Source organism: Triturus cristatus, chromosome 10, assembly GCF_964204655.1.
Source record: "Triturus cristatus chromosome 10, aTriCri1.1, whole genome shotgun sequence".
NCBI lineage: Eukaryota > Metazoa > Chordata > Amphibia > Caudata > Salamandridae > Triturus > Triturus cristatus.
Window position 1 is genome coordinate 847121316 of NC_140593.1, and position 22824 is coordinate 847144139.

Genomic DNA, 22824 nt, shown 5'->3' on the forward strand with positions numbered 1-22824 from the left:
GCCGGACTTCTTTGCAACTGCTTTTCTGGGGTGGACCATCAGTGTTGGAAAATTAAATGCAAAGTGTTTTTCTAGTGTGATTTCAGGTATGGTTTTAAAATCGCCTTTTGGAATAAAAGTGGTCCTCGTTCCTTTCTTCCAAAGAAAGAGATCGGGTAAGGAGGGTCCAACTTTGAGCTTCATGGACATTGGCCCTTGGTCTGTGCATTCCAGCCCACTACATGCCAAGAAGATTCGTGCAAGCGTGTCTGTTTCTGTAGTGTAGTGGTTATCACGTTCGCTTTACACGCGAAAGGTCCCTGGTTCGAGACCGGGCAGAAACAGCAGCTTTCTGTTTTTCACACAGTTTGCATTTACTCTCTCAACTTATAGGAAAGCTGAGATAATGGAAGCTGTCTATCCCTCACCAGCGTGATGTACTGTGCTCCAGGGGCATCAGTGACAGCTCAAAAAGAGAAGTGACGATAGTTTGCGCTATTCGTTTGCACGTCCTTGTGTACTGAAGGTTGGGCCTACTTCATGAAAGCAAGGCATGAGAGCAGAAATGGTTTTATTGACCTCACCGAGAGCATACACCTAGAACAAACAAAATGTCTGAAGGATAGAGGCATTTTCATTTCTTGTTCGATGACGGCCATGGAAAAGACAGCAACCATATTGCAGAAGAGAGCAGCATGTGCAGTTGCTTGCTTTGGGTGAAGCATTCACTAACTCGCTGCCAATAACCCCCGGAGCCGGTGCGAAAGGTGACTCTTGTGTGCCTCGGCTCGTTGGTCTAGGGGTATGATTCTCGCTTAGAGTGCGAGAGGTCCCGGGTTCAAATCCCGGACGAGCCCTTTTTCAGAGGTAAACATACGAATCCTACTCAAAACTCACAATGCCTGACTATTTCTCATTACACTCGCCGCATTGTTGCACAAAATATTTTGAACCTCAGAAGAAACATGGATCACCATGCTTTTTCTGCCTTCATGCTTAGTCTGTGTGTGTCCCAGGTGATGCTTTCCCAAGGTGTACTTGCTGGCATTTAGGCATCAGATATTTGTCTGTCGATGCCTGCATAAGTCAATTTTTAATACGTCTAATTGCAAGCATGTTGGCTGATATCTCTGCAGTTTTCACACTTGCTCCTCGCTTTCTGAGTGGCTGCTGATACAGCAGAATAGAAGTAGAGAGAATCCTTGAGAGGAACCTTGCTCTAACAGTAAAACACAGCAAGTGAGTTTCTGTAGTGTAGTGGTCATCACGTTCGCCTAACACGCGAAAGGTCCCCGGTTCGAGACTGTGCATGAGCTGCTTTTATGTGCACCCTCTAAAACCTTATTATCTCAATGCAAGCTTAAGAAGAGGCGGTCCTTGAACCCAGCGAGCCGTGGGAAACTTCCTTTACTTTTGCAAGACGAAACAAATTAATCCGCATCCATCAGTGGTCGCTCTTGTGCCTAGCTTTTTTTTTGTCATGCCATGTTGTATTGTGGGGTCTTTACACTTGTGACATTGCTGTGAACGTTGTAAGTGCAAACATTGGCAGGTGCAGTCAGAAGAGTCAGATCTGTGCACACCCAGGGCTGTCAGGATGGCCGAGTGGTCTAAGGCGCCAGACTCAAGAGAGCTTGATCTTCAGTGCAACTGAGACTTCTGGTCTCCTCATGGAGGCGTGGGTTCAAATCCCACTTCTGACAGGTTTCTTTTACACCCTTAAATCGTCCTGTTTTTTGCAGTGCATTCCCCACACACCACAATCTTTGCACGGACCTGTAACATATGACGAGAAATCCACCAACGATCAGGCTGGTCCCTCAATCACAATTCCATGTATTCCTGGAAGGGACACCTCAGGCACACCTTCCGTTAAATTTGCACTCCATCACACAAACTGCCGTGCTGGTTTCTCATTAAGCAGTTGATCCCATCTTTGTTGTGAGGCTCTCCTGCCACCTTTTGGGCGGAGAAGGCACTGTCCCTGCAACAACACAGGCAGACATGTTCAACAGGGCTTCCTGGTTATGTGGGAGGAGCAGATTGTCATTGGTCCCCCCTTGCGAATTTTAATTTACATAAGGAAGACAGAGAGGTAGCTGGGAGTAGGCAGTACACACGGACATTGAACTCTATCTTGTGATTTGCAGCCAATTCTAGATTGAGGCAGGAGGAAAGGAGGTGATTTGCCCAACAATGGCCATACTGGGAATTCAGCCACCCTGGGGCTCCCAGGTGAGTGTTTCAGTCCTGCGAGCCACTCATATAAATCTCGCCTGATCGAGCCTGATCGAGCGCTGAGTGAGCGTGTTTGAATCCAAGAATCAAATGCCTCTGTCTTAGGAGCAAGAATTGGCAGGCCCTCCCTTGCATCTGGGGTGGAAGTCTATGGGGTAAGTGTCCAGGACTTGCAGAGGAGTACAAGTGCCAGAAAGTGCCTGCAGTTCTCATCAGCGCCTTTTTTCTGCTCTCTGGCAGCTAGGATATCGACTGATCCCTTCCTTGCAAGAGTGAAAAAAACAACACCTTGAGAGAAAACATGACTTTGTGTGGTTCACATAGAGAGAGAGCAGCCAAATAGCCCTGCTTTGTTTCTGAAAGACGCATCAGAAATTGCTTAAAATGCCGACTGGGGAATCAGGCTCGTTGGTCTAGGGGTATGATTCTCGCTTCGGGTGCGAGAGGTCCCGGGTTCAAATCCCGGACGAGCCCATGCTGTGGAATTATTTTTAGGCTGCTTATTATATAGGGCCATTTCTTCTTTTCAATGCTATAAGACGCCGTGTATGGTGAGAAAGTTCCTTTCCCTCTACGCTATTTCCCACTTTTGGCGTATAGAATTTCAGTGCCGGACTTCTTTGCAACTGCTTTTCTGGGGTGGACCATCAGTGTAGGAAAATTAAATGCAAAGTGTTTTTCTAGTGTGATTTCAGGTATGGTTTTAAAATCGCCTTTTGGAATAAAAGTGGTCCTCGTTCCTTTCTTCCAAAGAAAGAGATCGGGTAAGGAGGGTCCAACTTTGAGCTTCATGGACATTGGCCCTTGGTCTGTGCATTCCAGCCCACTACATGCCAAGAAGATTCGTGCAAGCGTGTCTGTTTCTGTAGTGTAGTGGTTATCACGTTCGCTTTACACGCGAAAGGTCCCTGGTTCGAGACCGGGCAGAAACAGCAGCTTTCTGTTTTTCACACAGTTTGCATTTACTCTCTCAACTTATAGGAAGGCTGAGATAATGGAAGCTGTCTATCCCTCACCAGCGTGATGTACTGTGCTCCAGGGGCATCAGTGACAGCTCAAAAAGAGAAGTGACGATAGTTTGCGCTATTCGTTTGCACGTCCTTGTGTACTGAAGGTTGGGCCTACTTCATGAAAGCAAGGCATGAGAGCAGAAATGGTTTTATTGACCTCACCGAGAGCATACACCTAGAACAAACAAAATGTCTGAAGGATAGAGGCATTTTCATTTCTTGTTCGATGACGGCCATGGAAAAGACAGCAACCATATTGCAGAAGAGAGCAGCATGTGCAGTTGCTTGCTTTGGGTGAAGCATTCACTAACTCGCTGCCAATAACCCCCGGAGCCGGTGCGAAAGGCGACTCTTGTGTGCCTCGGCTCGTTGGTCTAGGGGTATGATTCTCGCTTAGGGTGCGAGAGGTCCCGGGTTCAAATCCCGGACGAGCCCTTTTTCAGAGGTAAACATACGAATCCTACTCAAAACTCACAATGCCTGACTATTTCTCATTACACTCGCCGCATTGTTGCACAAAATATTTTGAACCTCAGAAGAAACATGGATCACCATGCTTTTTCTGCCTTCATGCTTAGTCTGTGTGTGTCCCAGGTGATGCTTTCCCAAGGTGTACTTGCTGGCATTTAGGCATCAGATATTTGTCTGTCGATGCCTGCATAAGTCAATTTTTAATACGTCTAATTGCAAGCATGTTGGCTGATATCTCTGCAGTTTTCACACTTGCTCCTCGCTTTCTGAGTGGCTGCTGATACAGCAGAATAGAAGTAGAGAGAATCCTTGAGAGGAACCTTGCTCTAACAGTAAAACACAGCAAGTGAGTTTCTGTAGTGTAGTGGTCATCACGTTCGCCTAACACGCGAAAGGTCCCCGGTTCGAGACCGGGCAGAAACACTGTGCATGAGCTGCTTTTATGTGCACCCTCTAAAACCTTATTATCTCAATGCAAGCTTAAGAAGAGGCGGTCCTTGAACCCAGCGAGCCGTGGGAAACTTCCTTTACTTTTGCAAGACGAAACAAATTAATCCGCATCCATCAGTGGTCGCTCTTGTGCCTAGCTTTTTTTTTGTCATGCCATGTTGTATTGTGGGGTCTTTACACTTGTGACATTGCTGTGAACGTTGTAAGTGCAAACATTGGCAGGTGCAGTCAGAAGAGTCAGATCTGTGCACACCCAGGGCTGTCAGGATGGCCGAGTGGTCTAAGGCGCCAGACTCAAGAGAGCTTGATCTTCAGTGCAACTGAGACTTCTGGTCTCCTCATGGAGGCGTGGGTTCAAATCCCACTTCTGACAGGTTTCTTTTACACCCTTAAATCGTCCTGTTTTTTGCAGTGCATTCCCCACACACCACAATCTTTGCACGGACCTGTAACATATGACGAGAAATCCACCAACGATCAGGCTGGTCCCTCAATCACAATTCCATGTATTCCTGGAAGGGACACCTCAGGCACACCTTCCGTTAAATTTGCACTCCATCACACAAACTGCCGTGCTGGTTTCTCATTAAGCAGTTGATCCCATCTTTGTTGTGAGGCTCTCCTGCCACCTTTTGGGCGGAGAAGGCACTGTCCCTGCAACAACACAGGCAGACATGTTCAACAGGGCTTCCTGGTTATGTGGGAGGAGCAGATTGTCATTGGTCCCCCCTTGCGAATTTTAATTTACATAAGGAAGACAGAGAGGTAGCTGGGAGTAGGCAGTACACACGGACATTGAACTCTATCTTGTGATTTGCAGCCAATTCTAGATTGAGGCAGGAGGAAAGGAGGTGATTTGCCCAACAATGGCCATACTGGGAATTCAGCCACCCTGGGGCTCCCAGGTGAGTGTTTCAGTCCTGCGAGCCACTCATATAAATCTCGCCTGATCGAGCCTGATCGAGCGCTGAGTGAGCGTGTTTGAATCCAAGAATCAAATGCCTCTGTCTTAGGAGGAAGAATTGGCAGGCCCTCCCTTGCATCTGGGGTGGAAGTCTATGGGGTAAGTGTCCAGGACTTGCAGAGGAGTACAAGTGCCAGAAAGTGCCTGCAGTTCTCATCAGCGCCTTTTTTCTGCTCTCTGGCAGCTAGGATATCGACTGATCCCTTCCTTGCAAGAGTGAAAAAAACAACACCTTGAGAGAAAACATGACTTTGTGTGGTTCACATAGAGAGAGAGCAGCCAAATAGCCCTGCTTTGTTTCTGAAAGACGCATCAGAAATTGCTTAAAATGCCGACTGGGGAATCAGGCTCGTTGGTCTAGGGGTATGATTCTCGCTTCGGGTGCGAGAGGTCCCGGGTTCAAATCCCGGACGAGCCCATGCTGTGGAATTATTTTTAGGCTGCTTATTATATAGGGCCATTTCTTCTTTTCAATGCTATAAGACGCCGTGTATGGTGAGAAAGTTCCTTTCCCTCTACGCTATTTCCCACTTTTGGCGTATAGAATTTCAGTGCCGGACTTCTTTGCAACTGCTTTTCTGGGGTGGACCATCAGTGTAGGAAAATTAAATGCAAAGTGTTTTTCTAGTGTGATTTCAGGTATGGTTTTAAAATCGCCTTTTGGAATAAAAGTGGTCCTCGTTCCTTTCTTCCAAAGAAAGAGATCGGGTAAGGAGGGTCCAACTTTGAGCTTCATGGACATTGGCCCTTGGTCTGTGCATTCCAGCCCACTACATGCCAAGAAGATTCGTGCAAGCGTGTCTGTTTCTGTAGTGTAGTGGTTATCACGTTCGCTTTACACGCGAAAGGTCCCTGGTTCGAGACCGGGCAGGAACAGCAGCTTTCTGTTTTTCACACAGTTTGCATTTACTCTCTCAACTTATAGGAAAGCTGAGATAATGGAAGCTGTCTATCCCTCACCAGCGTGATGTACTGTGCTCCAGGGGCATCAGTGACAGCTCAAAAAGAGAAGTGACGATAGTTTGCGCTATTCGTTTGCACGTCCTTGTGTACTGAAGGTTGGGCCTACTTCATGAAAGCAAGGCATGAGAGCAGAAATGGTTTTATTGACCTCACCGAGAGCATACACCTAGAACAAACAAAATGTCTGAAGGATAGAGGCATTTTCATTTCTTGTTCGATGACGGCCATGGAAAAGACAGCAACCATATTGCAGAAGAGAGCAGCATGTGCAGTTGCTTGCTTTGGGTGAAGCATTCACTAACTCGCTGCCAATAACCCCCGGAGCCGGTGCGAAAGGCGACTCTTGTGTGCCTCGGCTCGTTGGTCTAGGGGTATGATTCTCGCTTAGGGTGTGAGAGGTCCCGGGTTCAAATCCCGGACGAGCCCTTTTTCAGAGGTAAACATACGAATCCTACTCAAAACTCACAATGCCTGACTATTTCTCATTACACTCGCCGCATTGTTGCACAAAATATTTTGAACCTCAGAAGAAACATGGATCACCATGCTTTTTCTGCCTTCATGCTTAGTCTGTGTGTGTCCCAGGTGATGCTTTCCCAAGGTGTACTTGCTGGCATTTAGGCATCAGATATTTGTCTGTCGATGCCTGCATAAGTCAATTTTTAATACGTCTAATTGCAAGCATGTTGGCTGATATCTCTGCAGTTTTCACACTTGCTCCTCGCTTTCTGAGTGGCTGCTGATACAGCAGAATAGAAGTAGAGAGAATCCTTGAGAGGAACCTTGCTCTAACAGTAAAACACAGCAAGTGAGTTTCTGTAGTGTAGTGGTCATCACGTTCGCCTAACACGCGAAAGGTCCCCGGTTCGAGACCGGGCAGAAACACTGTGCATGAGCTGCTTTTATGTGCACCCTCTAAAACCTTATTATCTCAATGCAAGCTTAAGAAGAGGCGGTCCTTGAACCCAGCGAGCCGTGGGAAACTTCCTTTACTTTTGCAAGACGAAACAAATTAATCCGCATCCATCAGTGGTCGCTCTTGTGCCTAGCTTTTTTTTTGTCATGCCATGTTGTATTGTGGGGTCTTTACACTTGTGACATTGCTGTGAACGTTGTAAGTGCAAACATTGGCAGGTGCAGTCAGAAGAGTCAGATCTGTGCACACCCAGGGCTGTCAGGATGGCCGAGTGGTCTAAGGCGCCAGACTCAAGAGAGCTTGATCTTCAGTGCAACTGAGACTTCTGGTCTCCTCATGGAGGCATGGGTTCAAATCCCACTTCTGACAGGTTTCTTTTACACCCTTAAATCGTCCTGTTTTTTGCAGTGCATTCCCCACACACCACAATCTTTGCACGGACCTGTAACATATGACGAGAAATCCACCAACGATCAGGCTGGTCCCTCAATCACAATTCCATGTATTCCTGGAAGGGACACCTCAGGCACACCTTCCGTTAAATTTGCACTCCATCACACAAACTGCCGTGCTGGTTTCTCATTAAGCAGTTGATCCCATCTTTGTTGTGAGGCTCTCCTGCCACCTTTTGGGCGGAGAAGGCACTGTCCCTGCAACAACACAGGCAGACATGTTCAACAGGGCTTCCTGGTTATGTGGGAGGAGCAGATTGTCATTGGTCCCCCCTTGCGAATTTTAATTTACATAAGGAAGACAGAGAGGTAGCTGGGAGTAGGCAGTACACACGGACATTGAACTCTATCTTGTGATTTGCAGCCAATTCTAGATTGAGGCAGGAGGAAAGGAGGTGATTTGCCCAACAATGGCCATACTGGGAATTCAGCCACCCTGGGGCTCCCAGGTGAGTGTTTCAGTCCTGCGAGCCACTCATATAAATCTCGCCTGATCGAGCCTGATCGAGCGCTGAGTGAGCGTGTTTGAATCCAAGAATCAAATGCCTCTGTCTTAGGAGCAAGAATTGGCAGGCCCTCCCTTGCATCTGGGGTGGAAGTCTATGGGGTAAGTGTCCAGGACTTGCAGAGGAGTACAAGTGCCAGAAAGTGCCTGCAGTTCTCATCAGCGCCTTTTTTCTGCTCTCTGGCAGCTAGGATATCGACTGATCCCTTCCTTGCAAGAGTGAAAAAAACAACACCTTGAGAGAAAACATGACTTTGTGTGGTTCACATAGAGAGAGAGCAGCCAAATAGCCCTGCTTTGTTTCTGAAAGACGCATCAGAAATTGCTTAAAATGCCGACTGGGGAATCAGGCTCGTTGGTCTAGGGGTATGATTCTCGCTTCGGGTGCGAGAGGTCCCGGGTTCAAATCCCGGACGAGCCCATGCTGTGGAATTATTTTTAGGCTGCTTATTATATAGGGCCATTTCTTCTTTTCAATGCTATAAGACGCCGTGTATGGTGAGAAAGTTCCTTTCCCTCTACGCTATTTCCCACTTTTGGCGTATAGAATTTCAGTGCCGGACTTCTTTGCAACTGCTTTTCTGGGGTGGACCATCAGTGTAGGAAAATTAAATGCAAAGTGTTTTTCTAGTGTGATTTCAGGTATGGTTTTAAAATCGCCTTTTGGAATAAAAGTGGTCCTCGTTCCTTTCTTCCAAAGAAAGAGATCGGGTAAGGAGGGTCCAACTTTGAGCTTCATGGACATTGGCCCTTGGTCTGTGCATTCCAGCCCACTACATGCCAAGAAGATTCGTGCAAGCGTGTCTGTTTCTGTAGTGTAGTGGTTATCACGTTCGCTTTACACGCGAAAGGTCCCTGGTTCGAGACCGGGCAGAAACAGCAGCTTTCTGTTTTTCACACAGTTTGCATTTACTCTCTCAACTTATAGGAAAGCTGAGATAATGGAAGCTGTCTATCCCTCACCAGCGTGATGTACTGTGCTCCAGGGGCATCAGTGACAGCTCAAAAAGAGAAGTGACGATAGTTTGCGCTATTCGTTTGCACGTCCTTGTGTACTGAAGGTTGGGCCTACTTCATGAAAGCAAGGCATGAGAGCAGAAATGGTTTTATTGACCTCACCGAGAGCATACACCTAGAACAAACAAAATGTCTGAAGGATAGAGGCATTTTCATTTCTTGTTCGATGACGGCCATGGAAAAGACAGCAACCATATTGCAGAAGAGAGCAGCATGTGCAGTTGCTTGCTTTGGGTGAAGCATTCACTAACTCGCTGCCAATAACCCCCGGAGCCGGTGCGAAAGGCGACTCTTGTGTGCCTCGGCTCGTTGGTCTAGGGGTATGATTCTCGCTTAGGGTGTGAGAGGTCCCGGGTTCAAATCCCGGACGAGCCCTTTTTCAGAGGTAAACATACGAATCCTACTCAAAACTCACAATGCCTGACTATTTCTCATTACACTCGCCGCATTGTTGCACAAAATATTTTGAACCTCAGAAGAAACATGGATCACCATGCTTTTTCTGCCTTCATGCTTAGTCTGTGTGTGTCCCAGGTGATGCTTTCCCAAGGTGTACTTGCTGGCATTTAGGCATCAGATATTTGTCTGTCGATGCCTGCATAAGTCAATTTTTAATACGTCTAATTGCAAGCATGTTGGCTGATATCTCTGCAGTTTTCACACTTGCTCCTCGCTTTCTGAGTGGCTGCTGATACAGCAGAATAGAAGTAGAGAGAATCCTTGAGAGGAACCTTGCTCTAACAGTAAAACACAGCAAGTGAGTTTCTGTAGTGTAGTGGTCATCACGTTCGCCTAACACGCGAAAGGTCCCCGGTTCGAGACCGGGCAGAAACACTGTGCATGAGCTGCTTTTATGTGCACCCTCTAAAACCTTATTATCTCAATGCAAGCTTAAGAAGAGGCGGTCCTTGAACCCAGCGAGCCGTGGGAAACTTCCTTTACTTTTGCAAGACGAAACAAATTAATCCGCATCCATCAGTGGTCGCTCTTGTGCCTAGCTTTTTTTTTGTCATGCCATGTTGTATTGTGGGGTCTTTACACTTGTGACATTGCTGTGAACGTTGTAAGTGCAAACATTGGCAGGTGCAGTCAGAAGAGTCAGATCTGTGCACACCCAGGGCTGTCAGGATGGCCGAGTGGTCTAAGGCGCCAGACTCAAGAGAGCTTGATCTTCAGTGCAACTGAGACTTCTGGTCTCCTCATGGAGGCGTGGGTTCAAATCCCACTTCTGACAGGTTTCTTTTACACCCTTAAATCGTCCTGTTTTTTGCAGTGCATTCCCCACACACCACAATCTTTGCACGGACCTGTAACATATGACGAGAAATCCACCAACGATCAGGCTGGTCCCTCAATCACAATTCCATGTATTCCTGGAAGGGACACCTCAGGCACACCTTCCGTTAAATTTGCACTCCATCACACAAACTGCCGTGCTGGTTTCTCATTAAGCAGTTGATCCCATCTTTGTTGTGAGGCTCTCCTGCCACCTTTTGGGCGGAGAAGGCACTGTCCCTGCAACAACACAGGCAGACATGTTCAACAGGGCTTCCTGGTTATGTGGGAGGAGCAGATTGTCATTGGTCCCCCCTTGCGAATTTTAATTTACATAAGGAAGACAGAGAGGTAGCTGGGAGTAGGCAGTACACACGGACATTGAACTCTATCTTGTGATTTGCAGCCAATTCTAGATTGAGGCAGGAGGAAAGGAGGTGATTTGCCCAACAATGGCCATACTGGGAATTCAGCCACCCTGGGGCTCCCAGGTGAGTGTTTCAGTCCTGCGAGCCACTCATATAAATCTCGCCTGATCGAGCCTGATCGAGCGCTGAGTGAGCGTGTTTGAATCCAAGAATCAAATGCCTCTGTCTTAGGAGCAAGAATTGGCAGGCCCTCCCTTGCATCTGGGGTGGAAGTCTATGGGGTAAGTGTCCAGGACTTGCAGAGGAGTACAAGTGCCAGAAAGTGCCTGCAGTTCTCATCAGCGCCTTTTTTCTGCTCTCTGGCAGCTAGGATATCGACTGATCCCTTCCTTGCAAGAGTGAAAAAAACAACACCTTGAGAGAAAACATGACTTTGTGTGGTTCACATAGAGAGAGAGCAGCCAAATAGCCCTGCTTTGTTTCTGAAAGACGCATCAGAAATTGCTTAAAATGCCGACTGGGGAATCAGGCTCGTTGGTCTAGGGGTATGATTCTCGCTTCGGGTGCGAGAGGTCCCGGGTTCAAATCCCGGACGAGCCCATGCTGTGGAATTATTTTTAGGCTGCTTATTATATAGGGCCATTTCTTCTTTTCAATGCTATAAGACGCCGTGTATGGTGAGAAAGTTCCTTTCCCTCTACGCTATTTCCCACTTTTGGCGTATAGAATTTCAGTGCCGGACTTCTTTGCAACTGCTTTTCTGGGGTGGACCATCAGTGTAGGAAAATTAAATGCAAAGTGTTTTTCTAGTGTGATTTCAGGTATGGTTTTAAAATCGCCTTTTGGAATAAAAGTGGTCCTCGTTCCTTTCTTCCAAAGAAAGAGATCGGGTAAGGAGGGTCCAACTTTGAGCTTCATGGACATTGGCCCTTGGTCTGTGCATTCCAGCCCACTACATGCCAAGAAGATTCGTGCAAGCGTGTCTGTTTCTGTAGTGTAGTGGTTATCACGTTCGCTTTACACGCGAAAGGTCCCTGGTTCGAGACCGGGCAGAAACAGCAGCTTTCTGTTTTTCACACAGTTTGCATTTACTCTCTCAACTTATAGGAAAGCTGAGATAATGGAAGCTGTCTATCCCTCACCAGCGTGATGTACTGTGCTCCAGGGGCATCAGTGACAGCTCAAAAAGAGAAGTGACGATAGTTTGCGCTATTCGTTTGCACGTCCTTGTGTACTGAAGGTTGGGCCTACTTCATGAAAGCAAGGCATGAGAGCAGAAATGGTTTTATTGACCTCACCGAGAGCATACACCTAGAACAAACAAAATGTCTGAAGGATAGAGGCATTTTCATTTCTTGTTCGATGACGGCCATGGAAAAGACAGCAACCATATTGCAGAAGAGAGCAGCATGTGCAGTTGCTTGCTTTGGGTGAAGCATTCACTAACTCGCTGCCAATAACCCCCGGAGCCGGTGCGAAAGGCGACTCTTGTGTGCCTCGGCTCGTTGGTCTAGGGGTATGATTCTCGCTTAGGGTGCGAGAGGTCCCGGGTTCAAATCCCGGACGAGCCCTTTTTCAGAGGTAAACATACGAATCCTACTCAAAACTCACAATGCCTGACTATTTCTCATTACACTCGCCGCATTGTTGCACAAAATATTTTGAACCTCAGAAGAAACATGGATCACCATGCTTTTTCTGCCTTCATGCTTAGTCTGTGTGTGTCCCAGGTGATGCTTTCCCAAGGTGTACTTGCTGGCATTTAGGCATCAGATATTTGTCTGTCGATGCCTGCATAAGTCAATTTTTAATACGTCTAATTGCAAGCATGTTGGCTGATATCTCTGCAGTTTTCACACTTGCTCCTCGCTTTCTGAGTGGCTGCTGATACAGCAGAATAGAAGTAGAGAGAATCCTTGAGAGGAACCTTGCTCTAACAGTAAAACACAGCAAGTGAGTTTCTGTAGTGTAGTGGTCATCACGTTCGCCTAACACGCGAAAGGTCCCCGGTTCGAGACCGGGCAGAAACACTGTGCATGAGCTGCTTTTATGTGCACCCTCTAAAACCTTATTATCTCAATGCAAGCTTAAGAAGAGGCGGTCCTTGAACCCAGCGAGCCGTGGGAAACTTCCTTTACTTTTGCAAGACGAAACAAATTAATCCGCATCCATCAGTGGTCGCTCTTGTGCCTAGCTTTTTTTTTGTCATGCCATGTTGTATTGTGGGGTCTTTACACTTGTGACATTGCTGTGAACGTTGTAAGTGCAAACATTGGCAGGTGCAGTCAGAAGAGTCAGATCTGTGCACACCCAGGGCTGTCAGGATGGCCGAGTGGTCTAAGGCGCCAGACTCAAGAGAGCTTGATCTTCAGTGCAACTGAGACTTCTGGTCTCCTCATGGAGGCGTGGGTTCAAATCCCACTTCTGACAGGTTTCTTTTACACCCTTAAATCGTCCTGTTTTTTGCAGTGCATTCCCCACACACCACAATCTTTGCACGGACCTGTAACATATGACGAGAAATCCACCAACGATCAGGCTGGTCCCTCAATCACAATTCCATGTATTCCTGGAAGGGACACCTCAGGCACACCTTCCGTTAAATTTGCACTCCATCACACAAACTGCCGTGCTGGTTTCTCATTAAGCAGTTGATCCCATCTTTGTTGTGAGGCTCTCCTGCCACCTTTTGGGCGGAGAAGGCACTGTCCCTGCAACAACACAGGCAGACATGTTCAACAGGGCTTCCTGGTTATGTGGGAGGAGCAGATTGTCATTGGTCCCCCCTTGCGAATTTTAATTTACATAAGGAAGACAGAGAGGTAGCTGGGAGTAGGCAGTACACACGGACATTGAACTCTATCTTGTGATTTGCAGCCAATTCTAGATTGAGGCAGGAGGAAAGGAGGTGATTTGCCCAACAATGGCCATACTGGGAATTCAGCCACCCTGGGGCTCCCAGGTGAGTGTTTCAGTCCTGCGAGCCACTCATATAAATCTCGCCTGATCGAGCCTGATCGAGCGCTGAGTGAGCGTGTTTGAATCCAAGAATCAAATGCCTCTGTCTTAGGAGGAAGAATTGGCAGGCCCTCCCTTGCATCTGGGGTGGAAGTCTATGGGGTAAGTGTCCAGGACTTGCAGAGGAGTACAAGTGCCAGAAAGTGCCTGCAGTTCTCATCAGCGCCTTTTTTCTGCTCTCTGGCAGCTAGGATATCGACTGATCCCTTCCTTGCAAGAGTGAAAAAAACAACACCTTGAGAGAAAACATGACTTTGTGTGGTTCACATAGAGAGAGAGCAGCCAAATAGCCCTGCTTTGTTTCTGAAAGACGCATCAGAAATTGCTTAAAATGCCGACTGGGGAATCAGGCTCGTTGGTCTAGGGGTATGATTCTCGCTTCGGGTGCGAGAGGTCCCGGGTTCAAATCCCGGACGAGCCCATGCTGTGGAATTATTTTTAGGCTGCTTATTATATAGGGCCATTTCTTCTTTTCAATGCTATAAGACGCCGTGTATGGTGAGAAAGTTCCTTTCCCTCTACGCTATTTCCCACTTTTGGCGTATAGAATTTCAGTGCCGGACTTCTTTGCAACTGCTTTTCTGGGGTGGACCATCAGTGTAGGAAAATTAAATGCAAAGTGTTTTTCTAGTGTGATTTCAGGTATGGTTTTAAAATCGCCTTTTGGAATAAAAGTGGTCCTCGTTCCTTTCTTCCAAAGAAAGAGATCGGGTAAGGAGGGTCCAACTTTGAGCTTCATGGACATTGGCCCTTGGTCTGTGCATTCCAGCCCACTACATGCCAAGAAGATTCGTGCAAGCGTGTCTGTTTCTGTAGTGTAGTGGTTATCACGTTCGCTTTACACGCGAAAGGTCCCTGGTTCGAGACCGGGCAGGAACAGCAGCTTTCTGTTTTTCACACAGTTTGCATTTACTCTCTCAACTTATAGGAAAGCTGAGATAATGGAAGCTGTCTATCCCTCACCAGCGTGATGTACTGTGCTCCAGGGGCATCAGTGACAGCTCAAAAAGAGAAGTGACGATAGTTTGCGCTATTCGTTTGCACGTCCTTGTGTACTGAAGGTTGGGCCTACTTCATGAAAGCAAGGCATGAGAGCAGAAATGGTTTTATTGACCTCACCGAGAGCATACACCTAGAACAAACAAAATGTCTGAAGGATAGAGGCATTTTCATTTCTTGTTCGATGACGGCCATGGAAAAGACAGCAACCATATTGCAGAAGAGAGCAGCATGTGCAGTTGCTTGCTTTGGGTGAAGCATTCACTAACTCGCTGCCAATAACCCCCGGAGCCGGTGCGAAAGGCGACTCTTGTGTGCCTCGGCTCGTTGGTCTAGGGGTATGATTCTCGCTTAGGGTGTGAGAGGTCCCGGGTTCAAATCCCGGACGAGCCCTTTTTCAGAGGTAAACATACGAATCCTACTCAAAACTCACAATGCCTGACTATTTCTCATTACACTCGCCGCATTGTTGCACAAAATATTTTGAACCTCAGAAGAAACATGGATCACCATGCTTTTTCTGCCTTCATGCTTAGTCTGTGTGTGTCCCAGGTGATGCTTTCCCAAGGTGTACTTGCTGGCATTTAGGCATCAGATATTTGTCTGTCGATGCCTGCATAAGTCAATTTTTAATACGTCTAATTGCAAGCATGTTGGCTGATATCTCTGCAGTTTTCACACTTGCTCCTCGCTTTCTGAGTGGCTGCTGATACAGCAGAATAGAAGTAGAGAGAATCCTTGAGAGGAACCTTGCTCTAACAGTAAAACACAGCAAGTGAGTTTCTGTAGTGTAGTGGTCATCACGTTCGCCTAACACGCGAAAGGTCCCCGGTTCGAGACCGGGCAGAAACACTGTGCATGAGCTGCTTTTATGTGCACCCTCTAAAACCTTATTATCTCAATGCAAGCTTAAGAAGAGGCGGTCCTTGAACCCAGCGAGCCGTGGGAAACTTCCTTTACTTTTGCAAGACGAAACAAATTAATCCGCATCCATCAGTGGTCGCTCTTGTGCCTAGCTTTTTTTTTGTCATGCCATGTTGTATTGTGGGGTCTTTACACTTGTGACATTGCTGTGAACGTTGTAAGTGCAAACATTGGCAGGTGCAGTCAGAAGAGTCAGATCTGTGCACACCCAGGGCTGTCAGGATGGCCGAGTGGTCTAAGGCGCCAGACTCAAGAGAGCTTGATCTTCAGTGCAACTGAGACTTCTGGTCTCCTCATGGAGGCGTGGGTTCAAATCCCACTTCTGACAGGTTTCTTTTACACCCTTAAATCGTCCTGTTTTTTGCAGTGCATTCCCCACACACCACAATCTTTGCACGGACCTGTAACATATGACGAGAAATCCACCAACGATCAGGCTGGTCCCTCAATCACAATTCCATGTATTCCTGGAAGGGACACCTCAGGCACACCTTCCGTTAAATTTGCACTCCATCACACAAACTGCCGTGCTGGTTTCTCATTAAGCAGTTGATCCCATCTTTGTTGTGAGGCTCTCCTGCCACCTTTTGGGCGGAGAAGGCACTGTCCCTGCAACAACACAGGCAGACATGTTCAACAGGGCTTCCTGGTTATGTGGGAGGAGCAGATTGTCATTGGTCCCTCCTTGCGAATTTTAATTTACATAAGGAAGACAGAGAGGTAGCTGGGAGTAGGCAGTACACACGGACATTGAACTCTATCTTGTGATTTGCAGCCAATTCTAGATTGAGGCAGGAGGAAAGGAGGTGATTTGCCCAACAATGGCCATACTGGGAATTCAGCCACCCTGGGGCTCCCAGGTGAGTGTTTCAGTCCTGCGAGCCACTCATATAAATCTCGCCTGATCGAGCCTGATCGAGCGCTGAGTGAGCGTGTTTGAATCCAAGAATCAAATGCCTCTGTCTTAGGAGCAAGAATTGGCAGGCCCTCCCTTGCATCTGGGGTGGAAGTCTATGGGGTAAGTGTCCAGGACTTGCAGAGGAGTACAAGTGCCAGAAAGTGCCTGCAGTTCTCATCAGCGCCTTTTTTCTGCTCTCTGGCAGCTAGGATATCGACTGATCCCTTCCTTGCAAGAGTGAAAAAAACAACACCTTGAGAGAAAACATGACTTTGTGTGGTTCACATAGAGAGAGAGCAGCCAAATAGCCCTGCTTTGTTTCTGAAAGACGCATCAGAAATTGCTTAAAATGCCGACTGGGGAATCAGGCTCGTTGGTCTAGGGGTATGATTCTCGCTTCGGGTGCGAGAGGTCCCGGGTTCAAATCCCGGACGAGCCCATGCTGTGGAATTATTTTTAGGCTGCTTATTATATAGGGCCATTTCTTCTTTTCAATGCTATAAGACGCCGTGTATGGTGAGAAAGTTCCTTTCCCTCTACGCTATTTCCCACTTTTGGCGTATAGAATTTCAGTGCCGGACTTCTTTGCAACTGCTTTTCTGGGGTGGACCATCAGTGTAGGAAAATTAAATGCAAAGTGTTTTTCTAGTGTGATTTCAGGTATGGTTTTAAAATCGCCTTTTGGAATAAAAGTGGTCCTCGTTCCTTTCTTCCAAAGAAAGAGATCGGGTAAGGAGGGTCCAACTTTGAGCTTCATGGACATTGGCCCTTGGTCTGTGCATTCCAGCCCACTACATGCCAAGAAGATTCGTGCAAGCGTGTCTGTTTCTGTAGTGTAGTGGTTATCACGTTCGCTTTACACGCGAAAGGTCCCTGGTTCGAGACCGGGCAGAAACAGCAGCTTTCTGTTTTTCACACAGTTTGCATTTACTCTCTCAACTTATAGGAAAGCTGAGATAATGGAAGCTGTCTATCCCTCACCAGCGTGATGTACTGTGCTCCAGGGGCATCAGTGACAGCTCAAAAAGAGAAGTGACGATAGTTTGCGCTATTCGTTTGCACGTCCTTGTGTACTGAAGGTTGGGCCTACTTCATGAAAGCAAGGCATGAGAGCAGAAATGGTTTTATTGACCTCACCGAGAGCATACACCTAGAACAAACAAAATGTCTGAAGGATAGAGGCATTTTCATTTCTTGTTCGATGACGGCCATGGAAAAGACAGCAACCATATTGCAGAAGAGAGCAGCATGTGCAGTTGCTTGCTTTGGGTGAAGCATTCACTAACTCGCTGCCAATAACCCCCGGAGCCGGTGCGAAAGGCGACTCTTGTGTGCCTCGGCTCGTTGGTCTAGGGGTATGATTCTCGCTTAGGGTGTGAGAGGTCCCGGGTTCAAATCCCGGACGAGCCCTTTTTCAGAGGTAAACATACGAATCCTACTCAAAACTCACAATGCCTGACTATTTCTCATTACACTCGCCGCATTGTTGCACAAAATATTTTGAACCTCAGAAGAAACATGGATCACCATGCTTTTTCTGCCTTCATGCTTAGTCTGTGTGTGTCCCAGGTGATGCTTTCCCAAGGTGTACTTGCTGGCATTTAGGCATCAGATATTTGTCTGTCGATGCCTGCATAAGTCAATTTTTAATACGTCTAATTGCAAGCATGTTGGCTGATATCTCTGCAGTTTTCACACTTGCTCCTCGCTTTCTGAGTGGCTGCTGATACAGCAGAATAGAAGTAGAGAGAATCCTTGAGAGGAACCTTGCTCTAACAGTAAAACACAGCAAGTGAGTTTCTGTAGTGTAGTGGTCATCACGTTCGCCTAACACGCGAAAGGTCCCCGGTTCGAGACCGGGCAGAAACACTGTGCATGAGCTGCTTTTATGTGCACCCTCTAAAACCTTATTATCTCAATGCAAGCTTAAGAAGAGGCGGTCCTTGAACCCAGCGAGCCGTGGGAAACTTCCTTTACTTTTGCAAGACGAAACAAATTAATCCGCATCCATCAGTGGTCGCTCTTGTGCCTAGCTTTTTTTTTGTCATGCCATGTTGTATTGTGGGGTCTTTACACTTGTGACATTGCTGTGAACGTTGTAAGTGCAAACATTGGCAGGTGCAGTCAGAAGAGTCAGATCTGTGCACACCCAGGGCTGTCAGGATGGCCGAGTGGTCTAAGGCGCCAGACTCAAGAGAGCTTGATCTTCAGTGCAACTGAGACTTCTGGTCTCCTCATGGAGGCGTGGGTTCAAATCCCACTTCTGACAGGTTTCTTTTACACCCTTAAATCGTCCTGTTTTTTGCAGTGCATTCCCCACACACCACAATCTTTGCACGGACCTGTAACATATGACGAGAAATCCACCAACGATCAGGCTGGTCCCTCAATCACAATTCCATGTATTCCTGGAAGGGACACCTCAGGCACACCTTCCGTTAAATTTGCACTCCATCACACAAACTGCCGTGCTGGTTTCTCATTAAGCAGTTGATCCCATCTTTGTTGTGAGGCTCTCCTGCCACCTTTTGGGCGGAGAAGGCACTGTCCCTGCAACAACACAGGCAGACATGTTCAACAGGGCTTCCTGGTTATGTGGGAGGAGCAGATTGTCATTGGTCCCCCCTTGCGAATTTTAATTTACATAAGGAAGACAGAGAGGTAGCTGGGAGTAGGCAGTACACACGGATATTGAACTCTATCTTGTGATTTGCAGCCAATTCTAGATTGAGGCAGGAGGAAAGGAGGTGATTTGCCCAACAATGGCCATACTGGGAATTCAGCCACCCTGGGGCTCCCAGGTGAGTGTTTCAGTCCTGCGAGCCACTCATATAAATCTCGCCTGATCGAGCCTGATCGAGCGCTGAGTGAGCGTGTTTGAATCCAAGAATCAAATGCCTCTGTCTTAGGAGCAAGAATTGGCAGGCCCTCCCTTGCATCTGGGGTGGAAGTCTATGGGGTAAGTGTCCAGGACTTGCAGAGGAGTACAAGTGCCAGAAAGTGCCTGCAGTTCTCATCAGCGCCTTTTTTCTGCTCTCTGGCAGCTAGGATATCGACTGATCCCTTCCTTGCAAGAGTGAAAAAAACAACACCTTGAGAGAAAACATGACTTTGTGTGGTTCACATAGAGAGAGAGCAGCCAAATAGCCCTGCTTTGTTTCTGAAAGACGCATCAGAAATTGCTTAAAATGCCGACTGGGGAATCAGGCTCGTTGGTCTAGGGGTATGATTCTCGCTTCGGGTGCGAGAGGTCCCGGGTTCAAATCCCGGACGAGCCCATGCTGTGGAATTATTTTTAGGCTGCTTATTATATAGGGCCATTTCTTCTTTTCAATGCTATAAGACGCCGTGTATGGTGAGAAAGTTCCTTTCCCTCTACGCTATTTCCCACTTTTGGCGTATAGAATTTCAGTGCCGGACTTCTTTGCAACTGCTTTTCTGGGGTGGACCATCAGTGTAGGAAAATTAAATGCAAAGTGTTTTTCTAGTGTGATTTCAGGTATGGTTTTAAAATCGCCTTTTGGAATAAAAGTGGTCCTCGTTCCTTTCTTCCAAAGAAAGAGATCGGGTAAGGAGGGTCCAACTTTGAGCTTCATGGACATTGGCCCTTGGTCTGTGCATTCCAGCCCACTACATGCCAAGAAGATTCGTGCAAGCGTGTCTGTTTCTGTAGTGTAGTGGTTATCACGTTCGCTTTACACGCGAAAGGTCCCTGGTTCGAGACCGGGCAGAAACAGCAGCTTTCTGTTTTTCACACAGTTTGCATTTACTCTCTCAACTTATAGGAAAGCTGAGATAATGGAAGCTGTCTATCCCTCACCAGCGTGATGTACTGTGCTCCAGGGGCATCAGTGACAGCTCAAAAAGAGAAGTGACGATAGTTTGCGCTATTCGTTTGCACGTCCTTGTGTACTGAAGGTTGGGCCTACTTCATGAAAGCAAGGCATGAGAGCAGAAATGGTTTTATTGACCTCACCGAGAGCATACACCTAGAACAAACAAAATGTCTGAAGGATAGAGGCATTTTCATTTCTTGTTCGATGACGGCCATGGAAAAGACAGCAACCATATTGCAGAAGAGAGCAGCATGTGCAGTTGCTTGCTTTGGGTGAAGCATTCACTAACTCGCTGCCAATAACCCCCGGAGCCGGTGCGAAAGGCGACTCTTGTGTGCCTCGGCTCGTTGGTCTAGGGGTATGATTCTCGCTTAGGGTGCGAGAGGTCCCGGGTTCAAATCCCGGACGAGCCCTTTTTCAGAGGTAAACATACGAATCCTACTCAAAACTCACAATGCCTGACTATTTCTCATTACACTCGCCGCATTGTTGCACAAAATATTTTGAACCTCAGAAGAAACATGGATCACCATGCTTTTTCTGCCTTCATGCTTAGTCTGTGTGTGTCCCAGGTGATGCTTTCCCAAGGTGTACTTGCTGGCATTTAGGCATCAGATATTTGTCTGTCGATGCCTGCATAAGTCAATTTTTAATACGTCTAATTGCAAGCATGTTGGCTGATATCTCTGCAGTTTTCACACTTGCTCCTCGCTTTCTGAGTGGCTGCTGATACAGCAGAATAGAAGTAGAGAGAATCCTTGAGAGGAACCTTGCTCTAACAGTAAAACACAGCAAGTGAGTTTCTGTAGTGTAGTGGTCATCACGTTCGCCTAACACGCGAAAGGTCCCCGGTTCGAGACTGTGCATGAGCTGCTTTTATGTGCACCCTCTAAAACCTTATTATCTCAATGCAAGCTTAAGAAGAGGCGGTCCTTGAACCCAGCGAGCCGTGGGAAACTTCCTTTACTTTTGCAAGACGAAACAAATTAATCCGCATCCATCAGTGGTCGCTCTTGTGCCTAGCTTTTTTTTTGTCATGCCATGTTGTATTGTGGGGTCTTTACACTTGTGACATTGCTGTGAACGTTGTAAGTGCAAACATTGGCAGGTGCAGTCAGAAGAGTCAGATCTGTGCACACCCAGGGCTGTCAGGATGGCCGAGTGGTCTAAGGCGCCAGACTCAAGAGAGCTTGATCTTCAGTGCAACTGAGACTTCTGGTCTCCTCATGGAGGCGTGGGTTCAAATCCCACTTCTGACAGGTTTCTTTTACACCCTTAAATCGTCCTGTTTTTTGCAGTGCATTCCCCACACACCACAATCTTTGCACGGACCTGTAACATATGACGAGAAATCCACCAACGATCAGGCTGGTCCCTCAATCACAATTCCATGTATTCCTGGAAGGGACACCTCAGGCACACCTTCCGTTAAATTTGCACTCCATCACACAAACTGCCGTGCTGGTTTCTCATTAAGCAGTTGATCCCATCTTTGTTGTGAGGCTCTCCTGCCACCTTTTGGGCGGAGAAGGCACTGTCCCTGCAACAACACAGGCAGACATGTTCAACAGGGCTTCCTGGTTATGTGGGAGGAGCAGATTGTCATTGGTCCCCCCTTGCGAATTTTAATTTACATAAGGAAGACAGAGAGGTAGCTGGGAGTAGGCAGTACACACGGACATTGAACTCTATCTTGTGATTTGCAGCCAATTCTAGATTGAGGCAGGAGGAAAGGAGGTGATTTGCCCAACAATGGCCATACTGGGAATTCAGCCACCCTGGGGCTCCCAGGTGAGTGTTTCAGTCCTGCGAGCCACTCATATAAATCTCGCCTGATCGAGCCTGATCGAGCGCTGAGTGAGCGTGTTTGAATCCAAGAATCAAATGCCTCTGTCTTAGGAGGAAGAATTGGCAGGCCCTCCCTTGCATCTGGGGTGGAAGTCTATGGGGTAAGTGTCCAGGACTTGCAGAGGAGTACAAGTGCCAGAAAGTGCCTGCAGTTCTCATCAGCGCCTTTTTTCTGCTCTCTGGCAGCTAGGATATCGACTGATCCCTTCCTTGCAAGAGTGAAAAAAACAACACCTTGAGAGAAAACATGACTTTGTGTGGTTCACATAGAGAGAGAGCAGCCAAATAGCCCTGCTTTGTTTCTGAAAGACGCATCAGAAATTGCTTAAAATGCCGACTGGGGAATCAGGCTCGTTGGTCTAGGGGTATGATTCTCGCTTCGGGTGCGAGAGGTCCCGGGTTCAAATCCCGGACGAGCCCATGCTGTGGAATTATTTTTAGGCTGCTTATTATATAGGGCCATTTCTTCTTTTCAATGCTATAAGACGCCGTGTATGGTGAGAAAGTTCCTTTCCCTCTACGCTATTTCCCACTTTTGGCGTATAGAATTTCAGTGCCGGACTTCTTTGCAACTGCTTTTCTGGGGTGGACCATCAGTGTAGGAAAATTAAATGCAAAGTGTTTTTCTAGTGTGATTTCAGGTATGGTTTTAAAATCGCCTTTTGGAATAAAAGTGGTCCTCGTTCCTTTCTT

The 22824-nt window shown here is 47.3% G+C and overlaps 37 non-coding genes across 37 annotated transcripts; all 37 read left to right on the plus strand.

The window, feature by feature from the left end:
• The first annotated feature begins 250 nt into the window (after positions 1-250).
• On the plus strand, positions 251-323 carry TRNAV-UAC (transfer RNA valine (anticodon UAC)). The gene has a single exon. It is a non-coding gene; the product is annotated as a tRNA-Val (tRNA).
• A 441-nt stretch (positions 324-764) lies between these two features.
• Positions 765-836, plus strand: TRNAS-AGA (transfer RNA serine (anticodon AGA)). Its single transcript has one exon. It is a non-coding gene; the product is annotated as a tRNA-Ser (tRNA).
• A 734-nt stretch (positions 837-1570) lies between these two features.
• On the plus strand, positions 1571-1682 carry TRNAL-CAA (transfer RNA leucine (anticodon CAA)). The gene is made up of 2 exons: positions 1571-1608; positions 1637-1682. It is a non-coding gene; the product is annotated as a tRNA-Leu (tRNA).
• Positions 1683-2619: 937 nt separating this feature from the next.
• TRNAP-CGG (transfer RNA proline (anticodon CGG)) lies at positions 2620-2691 on the plus strand. Its single transcript has one exon. It is a non-coding gene; the product is annotated as a tRNA-Pro (tRNA).
• A 385-nt stretch (positions 2692-3076) lies between these two features.
• Positions 3077-3149, plus strand: TRNAV-UAC (transfer RNA valine (anticodon UAC)). Its single transcript has one exon. It is a non-coding gene; the product is annotated as a tRNA-Val (tRNA).
• A 441-nt stretch (positions 3150-3590) lies between these two features.
• TRNAP-AGG (transfer RNA proline (anticodon AGG)) lies at positions 3591-3662 on the plus strand. The gene has a single exon. It is a non-coding gene; the product is annotated as a tRNA-Pro (tRNA).
• Positions 3663-4048: 386 nt separating this feature from the next.
• TRNAV-AAC (transfer RNA valine (anticodon AAC)) lies at positions 4049-4121 on the plus strand. The gene has a single exon. It is a non-coding gene; the product is annotated as a tRNA-Val (tRNA).
• A 288-nt stretch (positions 4122-4409) lies between these two features.
• Positions 4410-4521, plus strand: TRNAL-CAA (transfer RNA leucine (anticodon CAA)). The gene is made up of 2 exons: positions 4410-4447; positions 4476-4521. It is a non-coding gene; the product is annotated as a tRNA-Leu (tRNA).
• Positions 4522-5458: 937 nt separating this feature from the next.
• TRNAP-CGG (transfer RNA proline (anticodon CGG)) lies at positions 5459-5530 on the plus strand. The gene has a single exon. It is a non-coding gene; the product is annotated as a tRNA-Pro (tRNA).
• Positions 5531-5915: 385 nt separating this feature from the next.
• On the plus strand, positions 5916-5988 carry TRNAV-UAC (transfer RNA valine (anticodon UAC)). Its single transcript has one exon. It is a non-coding gene; the product is annotated as a tRNA-Val (tRNA).
• A 441-nt stretch (positions 5989-6429) lies between these two features.
• TRNAP-AGG (transfer RNA proline (anticodon AGG)) lies at positions 6430-6501 on the plus strand. Its single transcript has one exon. It is a non-coding gene; the product is annotated as a tRNA-Pro (tRNA).
• Positions 6502-6887: 386 nt separating this feature from the next.
• TRNAV-AAC (transfer RNA valine (anticodon AAC)) lies at positions 6888-6960 on the plus strand. Its single transcript has one exon. It is a non-coding gene; the product is annotated as a tRNA-Val (tRNA).
• Positions 6961-8297: 1337 nt separating this feature from the next.
• On the plus strand, positions 8298-8369 carry TRNAP-CGG (transfer RNA proline (anticodon CGG)). Its single transcript has one exon. It is a non-coding gene; the product is annotated as a tRNA-Pro (tRNA).
• Positions 8370-8754: 385 nt separating this feature from the next.
• TRNAV-UAC (transfer RNA valine (anticodon UAC)) lies at positions 8755-8827 on the plus strand. Its single transcript has one exon. It is a non-coding gene; the product is annotated as a tRNA-Val (tRNA).
• A 441-nt stretch (positions 8828-9268) lies between these two features.
• Positions 9269-9340, plus strand: TRNAP-AGG (transfer RNA proline (anticodon AGG)). The gene has a single exon. It is a non-coding gene; the product is annotated as a tRNA-Pro (tRNA).
• A 386-nt stretch (positions 9341-9726) lies between these two features.
• TRNAV-AAC (transfer RNA valine (anticodon AAC)) lies at positions 9727-9799 on the plus strand. Its single transcript has one exon. It is a non-coding gene; the product is annotated as a tRNA-Val (tRNA).
• A 288-nt stretch (positions 9800-10087) lies between these two features.
• Positions 10088-10199, plus strand: TRNAL-CAA (transfer RNA leucine (anticodon CAA)). The gene is made up of 2 exons: positions 10088-10125; positions 10154-10199. It is a non-coding gene; the product is annotated as a tRNA-Leu (tRNA).
• A 937-nt stretch (positions 10200-11136) lies between these two features.
• On the plus strand, positions 11137-11208 carry TRNAP-CGG (transfer RNA proline (anticodon CGG)). Its single transcript has one exon. It is a non-coding gene; the product is annotated as a tRNA-Pro (tRNA).
• Positions 11209-11593: 385 nt separating this feature from the next.
• On the plus strand, positions 11594-11666 carry TRNAV-UAC (transfer RNA valine (anticodon UAC)). Its single transcript has one exon. It is a non-coding gene; the product is annotated as a tRNA-Val (tRNA).
• Positions 11667-12107: 441 nt separating this feature from the next.
• TRNAP-AGG (transfer RNA proline (anticodon AGG)) lies at positions 12108-12179 on the plus strand. Its single transcript has one exon. It is a non-coding gene; the product is annotated as a tRNA-Pro (tRNA).
• A 386-nt stretch (positions 12180-12565) lies between these two features.
• TRNAV-AAC (transfer RNA valine (anticodon AAC)) lies at positions 12566-12638 on the plus strand. Its single transcript has one exon. It is a non-coding gene; the product is annotated as a tRNA-Val (tRNA).
• Positions 12639-12926: 288 nt separating this feature from the next.
• On the plus strand, positions 12927-13038 carry TRNAL-CAA (transfer RNA leucine (anticodon CAA)). The gene is made up of 2 exons: positions 12927-12964; positions 12993-13038. It is a non-coding gene; the product is annotated as a tRNA-Leu (tRNA).
• Positions 13039-13975: 937 nt separating this feature from the next.
• On the plus strand, positions 13976-14047 carry TRNAP-CGG (transfer RNA proline (anticodon CGG)). The gene has a single exon. It is a non-coding gene; the product is annotated as a tRNA-Pro (tRNA).
• A 385-nt stretch (positions 14048-14432) lies between these two features.
• TRNAV-UAC (transfer RNA valine (anticodon UAC)) lies at positions 14433-14505 on the plus strand. The gene has a single exon. It is a non-coding gene; the product is annotated as a tRNA-Val (tRNA).
• A 441-nt stretch (positions 14506-14946) lies between these two features.
• TRNAP-AGG (transfer RNA proline (anticodon AGG)) lies at positions 14947-15018 on the plus strand. Its single transcript has one exon. It is a non-coding gene; the product is annotated as a tRNA-Pro (tRNA).
• Positions 15019-15404: 386 nt separating this feature from the next.
• Positions 15405-15477, plus strand: TRNAV-AAC (transfer RNA valine (anticodon AAC)). Its single transcript has one exon. It is a non-coding gene; the product is annotated as a tRNA-Val (tRNA).
• Positions 15478-15765: 288 nt separating this feature from the next.
• Positions 15766-15877, plus strand: TRNAL-CAA (transfer RNA leucine (anticodon CAA)). Its single transcript has 2 exons — positions 15766-15803; positions 15832-15877. It is a non-coding gene; the product is annotated as a tRNA-Leu (tRNA).
• Positions 15878-16814: 937 nt separating this feature from the next.
• TRNAP-CGG (transfer RNA proline (anticodon CGG)) lies at positions 16815-16886 on the plus strand. Its single transcript has one exon. It is a non-coding gene; the product is annotated as a tRNA-Pro (tRNA).
• Positions 16887-17271: 385 nt separating this feature from the next.
• TRNAV-UAC (transfer RNA valine (anticodon UAC)) lies at positions 17272-17344 on the plus strand. The gene has a single exon. It is a non-coding gene; the product is annotated as a tRNA-Val (tRNA).
• A 441-nt stretch (positions 17345-17785) lies between these two features.
• On the plus strand, positions 17786-17857 carry TRNAP-AGG (transfer RNA proline (anticodon AGG)). Its single transcript has one exon. It is a non-coding gene; the product is annotated as a tRNA-Pro (tRNA).
• Positions 17858-18243: 386 nt separating this feature from the next.
• Positions 18244-18316, plus strand: TRNAV-AAC (transfer RNA valine (anticodon AAC)). The gene has a single exon. It is a non-coding gene; the product is annotated as a tRNA-Val (tRNA).
• Positions 18317-18604: 288 nt separating this feature from the next.
• On the plus strand, positions 18605-18716 carry TRNAL-CAA (transfer RNA leucine (anticodon CAA)). Its single transcript has 2 exons — positions 18605-18642; positions 18671-18716. It is a non-coding gene; the product is annotated as a tRNA-Leu (tRNA).
• A 937-nt stretch (positions 18717-19653) lies between these two features.
• TRNAP-CGG (transfer RNA proline (anticodon CGG)) lies at positions 19654-19725 on the plus strand. Its single transcript has one exon. It is a non-coding gene; the product is annotated as a tRNA-Pro (tRNA).
• A 385-nt stretch (positions 19726-20110) lies between these two features.
• On the plus strand, positions 20111-20183 carry TRNAV-UAC (transfer RNA valine (anticodon UAC)). The gene has a single exon. It is a non-coding gene; the product is annotated as a tRNA-Val (tRNA).
• Positions 20184-20624: 441 nt separating this feature from the next.
• TRNAP-AGG (transfer RNA proline (anticodon AGG)) lies at positions 20625-20696 on the plus strand. The gene has a single exon. It is a non-coding gene; the product is annotated as a tRNA-Pro (tRNA).
• A 734-nt stretch (positions 20697-21430) lies between these two features.
• Positions 21431-21542, plus strand: TRNAL-CAA (transfer RNA leucine (anticodon CAA)). Its single transcript has 2 exons — positions 21431-21468; positions 21497-21542. It is a non-coding gene; the product is annotated as a tRNA-Leu (tRNA).
• Positions 21543-22479: 937 nt separating this feature from the next.
• On the plus strand, positions 22480-22551 carry TRNAP-CGG (transfer RNA proline (anticodon CGG)). Its single transcript has one exon. It is a non-coding gene; the product is annotated as a tRNA-Pro (tRNA).
• Positions 22552-22824: the final 273 nt, after the last annotated feature.